At 41.9% G+C, this 7,852-nt stretch overlaps 1 long non-coding RNA gene across 1 annotated transcript; it reads left to right on the top strand.

Moving 5' to 3' along the window:
• The first annotated feature begins 3,618 nt into the window (after window positions 1-3,618).
• LOC109616590 lies at window positions 3,619-7,505 on the top strand. Its single transcript, XR_002197783.2, has 4 exons — window positions 3,619-3,763; window positions 4,268-4,423; window positions 5,087-5,170; window positions 6,222-7,505. It is a non-coding gene; the product is annotated as an uncharacterized LOC109616590 (long non-coding RNA).
• The last annotated feature ends 347 nt before the right edge of the window (window positions 7,506-7,852 follow it).

Raw genomic sequence — 7,852 nt, 5'->3', positions numbered from 1 at the left:
CCAGGAAATAGTTGGGTTGTGTCCCGACAACCACGGAAGACCCAGCACCGCAGGGAATGCAGGAGAGTGAATAACATGAAATTCAATCTGTTCAGTATGGGCGTGCTGTATAGTCATAGTGAGGGGCACCGTGACGTTCTCAACTAGTCCAGTACATAGTGGTTTGCTGTCTAAGCCCGTAATGGACCTAGGTCTAGACAACGGCACCAACGGAATGCGCAGTCTCTGTGCGTAACTGCTGTCCATGAAATTCCCAGCTGCGCCTGAGTCTACGAGCGCCTTACACTGAGAGTTAGCAGGAAAATCAGGGAAGGCCACCAAAAGTGTCATGTGATTCGCAGAGAGACCCGACAGTGTGTGGTCTACTCACCTGACTCGGTGTAGGGGAGACCCTTCCTCCGCTCAACCCTTTTCTGCTGGAAACAGTAGGAGGCACCCAGAGCACTGGGCTGCATCTCCGTTGAATCCCTGAGGAAGGCTCAGTTGAATGGGCTTCCTCTGCGATGGTGGAAACGATGGCAGGGGCACTTCGGCCGGGTTGAGTGTTGGTGGTTAATGCTCAGGTGGCAGCCTCGCCTCCAACCGCCGCATAGCCTGGACCATCTCGGTCATGGCCTCCCCCAGGGACACAATCATGTTGCCGTGTTGGTGGAGTAGGTCACTCCCCGCTGACTCCATTCTGGTGTGGTATTCTGTCACGATGCAGGTGTAGTGGAGTGTGTAGAAGAGAAACTTGAGTCAAACGCAGGGAGGCGATAAACATAACTTGTATTTTCCATCCATCCATCTTCTTCCGCTTATCCGGGGCCGGGTCGCGGGGGCAGCAGTTGAAGCAGGGATGCCCAGACTTCCCTCTCCCTAGACACTTCCTCTAGCTCTTCCTGGGGGACACCGAGGCGTTCCCAGGCCAGCCGGGAGACATAGTCCCTCCAGCTTGTCCTAGGTCTTCCCCGGGGTCTCCTCCCGGTGGGACGGGACCGGAACACCTTCCCAGGAAGGCGTTCCGGAGGCATCCGAAACAGATGCCCAAGCCACCTCAGCTGACCCCTCTCGATGTGGAGGAGCAGCGGCTCTACTCTGAGCTCCTCTCGGGTGACCGAGCTTCTCACCCTATCTCTAAGGGATCGCCCAGCCACCCTGCGGAGAAAGCTCATTTCGGCCGCCTGTATCCGGGATCTTGTCCTTTCGGTCATGACCCAAAGGCTCATGAACATAGGTGAGAGTAGGAACGTAGATTGACTGGTAAATCGAGAGCTTCGCCTTGCGGCTCAGCTCTTTCTTCACCACAACAGACCGATACATCGACTGCATTACTGCAAAAGCTGCACCGATCCGTCTGTCAATCTCCCGTTCCATCCTTCCCTCACTCGTGAACAGGACCCCTAGATACTTAAACTCCTCCACTTGAGGCAGGCACTCTCCACCAACCTGAAGTGGGCAAGCTACCCTTTTCCGACTGAGGACCATGTCCTCGGATTTGGAGGTGCTGATTTTCATCTCCACCGCTTCACACTCGGCTGCAAACCATCCCAGTGCATGCTGAAGGTCCTGGTTAGAAGGGGCCAACACGACAACATCATCTGCAAAGAGCAGAGATGAAATTGTGTGGTCTCCAAACCTGACACCTTCCGGCCCCTGGCTGCGCCTAGAAATTCTGTCCATAAAAATTACGAACAGAACCGGCGACAAAGGGCAGCCCTGCCGGAGTCCAACATTCACTGGGAACAAGTCTGACTTACTGCCGGCAATGCGGACCAAGCTCCTGCTTCGGTTGTACAGGGACCTGACAGCCCTTAGCAAAGGACCCACGACCCCATATTCCCGAAGCACCCTCCACAAGATGCCGCAAGGGACACAGTCGAATGCCTTCTCCAAATCCACAAAACACATGTGGATTGGTTGGGCAAACTCCCATGAACCCTCCAACACCCCGTAGAGGGTATAGAGCTGGTCCAGTGTTCCACGGCCCCGACGAAAACCACACTGTTCCTCCTGAATCCGAGGTTCTACTATCGGCCGTATTCTCCTCTCCAGAACCCTGGCATAGACTTTCCCAGGGAGGCTGAGAAGTGTGATCCCTCTATAGTTGGAACACACCCTCCGGTCCCCCTTCTTAAAAAGAGGGACCACCACCCCGGTCTGCCATCCCAGAGTCACTGTCCCCGACCGCCACGCGATGTTGCACAGGCGTGTCAACCAAGACAGCCCCACAACATCCAGAGACTTGAGGTACTCAGGGCGGATCTCATCCACCCCCGGTGCCTTGCCACCGAGGAGTTTCTTGACCACCTCTGTGACTTCAGCCCGGGTGATGGACGGGTCCACCTCTGAGCCCTCATCCTCTGCTTCCTCAATGGAAGACGTGACAGCGGGATTGAGGAGATCCTCGAAGTACTCCTTCCACCGCCCGACGACATCCTCAGTTGAGGTCAACAGCTGCCCACCTCTACTGTAAACAGCGTTGGTAGGGCACTGTTTCCCTCTCCTGAGGCGCCGGATGGTTTGCCAGAATATCTTCGAGGCCAGCCGATAGTCCTTCTCCATGGCCTCACCGAACTCCTCCCAGGCCCGAGTTTTTGCCTCCACAACCACCCAGGCTGCAGCCCGCTTGGCCTGTCGGTACCTGAAGGAAACCAAACATGTAAAAGTCCATAATGTGGTTACACTGTACAAAAGGATTTGAGATTTTTGCTACCTCAAGTAATTTTCCTAAGATAGTTCAACTAAAATGTTGAGTGTATTTAAGATATCAAGTTTACCTGTGCCCAACTACTCCGTTTATTCAAAGTAGTTCAGGCAACATAGACTTCTTAGTTGTTTGAGCATAAATACGTAGGGAAACCCCACATACCACGCCCTTACAACGCATGCATCTACTACCAGAAACTTCCATTTTGGATCAAGAGTTCTTGAGGTAAGCTTGAACTTCGCTTACTTGTTTTTATGAAAATGATTGTTAAATTAAGTGTAAACTAAATGCATATATAACATAGGGTTGTCCTTGGCCACGATAAATAGATTTTTGTCTGCATGTCATGTGCTGCTGCATGGTGTCCGTAAAACAATGCTGCCGCACCTGCATATGACATGCGGTCAAAAATATATCGTAATTGTGTCCCCTTTTACATTTTCATAATACTTTTATCCCAGCTAGCTAACACACAACGTTACGTAATGTATTCGTACTTTTTGGTAATTTAACGACTTCCTAACTGACAACGTAATTATGAGGTCGCATGCCCGTAATTTCATACCATCAAATTACCAAATCACAACGATGTCAGTTCGACCACCTATGGTTATATTAAGCAAGAAATGTTTTAGATCTATTCATAATGTTTTGGTAATTTCGTGAAGTATTTTTGGCAACTTAACGTTAACTGCATCGTTTCTTTGCCATTACATGTTCTTTATTCTCTGATTATCGCGGCATTTGGTATTTAAAGTGTAATCAAACGTCAGATACAATAGTGAAGTTTTCCTTGAGTAAAAATTTTATTTTACCAAGTCAGACGATTATATTTTGCTCTGTCTCTATATTATATTATTTTTTTAAATAGTGACGTGAAATGAAGCGTGCCCTGCACGTGTGCGCGCTCAATATTGAAGAGTGGATTTCCCACGCAGCTCACTGGGTTTTTGCTCTGGCTGCTGGCACTTTTTATTTCAACTACGTCTGACGAAGGATTTAGATTTTCTGCAGAACACACCAAGCCGACGAACTAGCGCTGATGAAAGCCAACTGTTGTCGCCTCGCGTCGGGGTAAAAAGCTGCACTTAAACACACTTACAGCGAACTGTTGAATTACAGCGACTGTTAAGTGAACGTTAGCTAAAATGCGCGTTCTGCGCCTGAGTGTAAATGAGACAACTGTCTATTCCTGCAGATATATTCGTCTATATTGGTCATTTAAAAAGGGAAAACCGACGCTGTAGATACACAAACCGTAAACAAAGCAGTGCGTGTTAACCATTTTGAATATCTATCCTGCTAAACACTTTCTTTATTCCACTCTACAGCCTTCTGTCTGTGCCGTTTTGGTTTATTTGCTCGCTGTTTTGTTATTCTCGTGCATTGACTCGGTTTGGATTTGTGGTTTGGTTCAATATCAGTGGTTAATGCGTTTATTGACTTTTTCCTTTTGTTGTTAATTTTTTCCCATTTTTTTTTTATGGCCTATAAGAGCCAAAACCGAACCAATGCCGACCCTTATGCTCAATTTACTGTGTTATATACTGACTTTTTCTTTGGATTTTCTCTGAAAAGATTAGTGCTGAGTTTATGCGCCTGGTTTCTACTGATCTCCACCAGTCTTTCTTTGATGGACTCGACAAGTATGTCCCAAGTTTGTTACAGATGTACAGACTACGAACTAGTAGCAGTTCTGACCTGCGCAGTCTCCTGGAGCCCCTTGATGTACAAGTAAGGATAATCTGATTTATCACAATTCCTTAACATAAATGTTTACATTGTCACTTGTAGAAGTAGTCAATCATTGTCAAATCTAATGTAATCAAAAACCGTTACTGTCATGAGCTTATTTGTAGTTCAATTTAGGGTTTTCTTGGCTTGACTTTTACTTAATAACATTAAAAGGAGCCTTCAATTTTCAAGAAAATGTACTAGACAACAGTGATAATCCTTATGAAATGCATGGAATTCTGTGCAGACAGGACTATTTCGTATTAGAAAAATCAAACTTTTGGGCACCAGACCGAGGTCATTCCATTTATTTGATATGCAAGCATTGCATGGAGTAGTTAGCTTTCAGTTAGCAACCCTAACTTGTATTTTACTATAAATCATGGATATTTTGAGAATTATTTATGGTATAATTATTCTAGCTAGACATTTGGAAGACAATATATAGTGGTTTGATAATTTAATAGTGGTCTAAAGTAAATAAGTTACTGTTGACACAGCACAAATCCCTAATTATGACTTTTACTGCCCTGAAGTGAGTGGGAACAAAAATATATTTAATAAAACCATTACAAAATGTTGTGATGGTAAGTGATCAGCAGCAAGCTTGGTCCTACAGTTGTCGCAGTTTGTCTAACGTTCTTTTTTTTTGTGTGTGTTGAGAACCAGAAGAGAAGAGTCGCTGCTTTGCTCGGACTTCCATATTACCTAAAGGAGGATCCCAACAGTTTTATCCGGGTCTGTGAGGTGCGTGAGTTGATTTCATTATAACATAGGTAAAAAATATATTTATTGAACGTATATAGTTCACCCAAAAAAAAAAAATTGCTGTGAATTTACTCACCCTCAGGCCATCCAAGATGTATAATTCTTTTTTAAAGGGATACTCCACCGAAAAATGAAAAGTCTGTCATCATATACTCACCCTCATGTTGTTTCAAACCTGTATGAATTTCATTCTTCTGCTGAATAGAAAGGAAGATATTTAGACGAGTGTCAATAACCAAACAGTTTTAGATACCATTGACTTCCATAGTAGGAAAAAAAATATACTATGGAAGTCAATGGTATCTAAAACCCTTTAACAGTGGTCGTTATATGGTGTAAATATACAGAAGAAAATATAAAAAATATTGTGTTGATATATTAAAAAGAAATTAAGCAATCGTTTTCCACGTTATCTAAAAATTCAACAAAATTACATTTTACAGTGTAAATATATTGTACATTTTATATATGAAAAGTGGCAATTCCCATTAACACAATATTTCATATATTTTTCAGTGTATTTACACCAAATAATATATTGACCATAAAAATATGGAAATTTATTTTAGTTCCTTAAGGCTTATCACCACTCATCCCTACTGCAGACCTCACTTTATCACGCCCCCGTCACCACACCTTTTCTACTGAAGGAAAAAAGTCACCTACATCTTGGATGGCCTGAGGTTGTGCAACTTTAAATTTTGGGGTAAACTATCCCTTTAATGTAAGATGAAGCTAAATGACTGTCTTTTTAAACAAGTGTTTTGTATATCAGCGTAAGGGCACTACACAAATACTGCCCACTAAATTCACATTCACAAGTCACTGCAATAATTTATGGCCAAAATTACAGTTTTATCCTTTATAGCTTTAGTACAAAACTGGGGAGGGGGGGCAAAGATAACCGAAGGTATTATGGGTTTGGAATTAAATGAGTGAGGAATTAATGAGAGAATTTTAACTAACCCTTTCAAGTTTGTTATTGTAACATTACATGCTTAATTACTAAATACTTAATTATGTTCTTTAGACTACCGATTCCCGAGAAAGAGGACCACAATGGTCTTCTCATTGTGACTGAGGAAGGCGGGAGCAGCCAAGCAATACTGGCAAAGGAGATAGTCAATATCGCAGTTGTGCTGGAAGAGAACATCATCATACGTGAGCTAGGAGATGTTGCTAATGCTTTTTCCTCACTCATGGGTCTTCTTTACTGTCTTGACATAGACTATCCCAAGGTAGTGAAGAATACATTTGAGACTATTCAATAAGTTGTCATGGGAATCGGCAGTGGCAATTGTTCTGCAAAAGTGGACGGACTCTGCAACAAGTTGCTTCAGTGCAAAGTTTAGTGTTTAGTGGCCAAGTTAATGGCAACAGCAGTTTCACTAAAGACTTCACACCGCCATTTCCATATCTACTACATGGTTCGAAAACTAAACAAAGAGGAATGTATAAGTTAAAGAATAAAGTTTAATGCAGAGGTTCTAAAAATGTTAGTAAAATGACATTGTTCAGTTAATCTGCTCAGAGATAACTTACTACCAATATGTTTGTGCAATTTAAAAACAGCACTTAAGCCAGTTAGCTTTATATTTCATATTGATATATTTCTATTTTTGTATACTAGAGCTCGCTTGCATAAATTTTTTAGATGACTGTTTATGTAAAATGTTATGAAATGTCGATTTTGAGCTGTTTACGGTTAACAAAACGCTTGCAATTAACTACAGCACTTAAGCCAGTAAGCGTTTAAATACAGCACTTAAGCCAGTTAGCGTTATATTTCTGATTTATATATTTCTATTTTTGTGTACTAGAGCTCATTTGCATAATTGTTTTTGATAAATGTTCATGTAACATGTTATGAAATGTCAATTGTTCAGCTGGTACTGAAACACTTGTAATTAATGGTAAGGTGTTTTAACATCAAGTACATTAATGATAATTTGTATGTGTTAGTGTTAGAAAACAGAGACTTAAGTTGTGTGGGCAAATGACGCAGTTCAGTCTGTTGAATGAATTTAACATTCTAACTTAAACTAACTATTCTTGAAAAAGTAACCTGGCTGCCTTAAAAAAATAAGTTAATTCAACAAAATGTATAGTTCAGCCTATTTTTATGTTGTTTGCACAACTAATAATTACAAGTTGATTTAACAAGATGCTTAGTGTAAACAACTCTAACAGAAATGTTTCTTGGTGCCACTAATTTTATGTTGTCTCAACTGGGATTTAGGTTTACACGACTTTTAATGACTCGTTGGAGTAACTAAAAAACAAATTCATTAAACTTAAATTAAAGTTGATCAGACTATTTTGTCAGCTTCACCTTTGTTGCCCCAACGATTAATTCTAGGTTTAAGGAACTCCAATACATGTACAAACAACTCAGATTTCTTAGCTTACTTAACACAACATTTTAAGGCAGCCAGGTTACAAATTATTTTAAGTTGAATGAACTTGTTCGTTTTTACAGTGTACCAATGTAATAAGTCTTTCTTATTTAGTTTAGATATTTGTACCCATAATCTCTGTTCTCGTAGGCTGTCATGGAATATTCCTTTTTATACATTTACAGAAAAGTCATCACTAGAATCATACGGCTGACTTTAGCTAATATCTAGACATCTTTGTGAAGCGTTCTTTAAATGGTTTGTG

The sequence above is a fragment of the Esox lucius genome, chromosome 15, assembly GCF_011004845.1.
Source record: "Esox lucius isolate fEsoLuc1 chromosome 15, fEsoLuc1.pri, whole genome shotgun sequence".
Lineage (NCBI taxonomy): Eukaryota > Metazoa > Chordata > Actinopteri > Esociformes > Esocidae > Esox > Esox lucius.
This window is presented reverse-complemented; position numbering and strand designations above follow the sequence as displayed.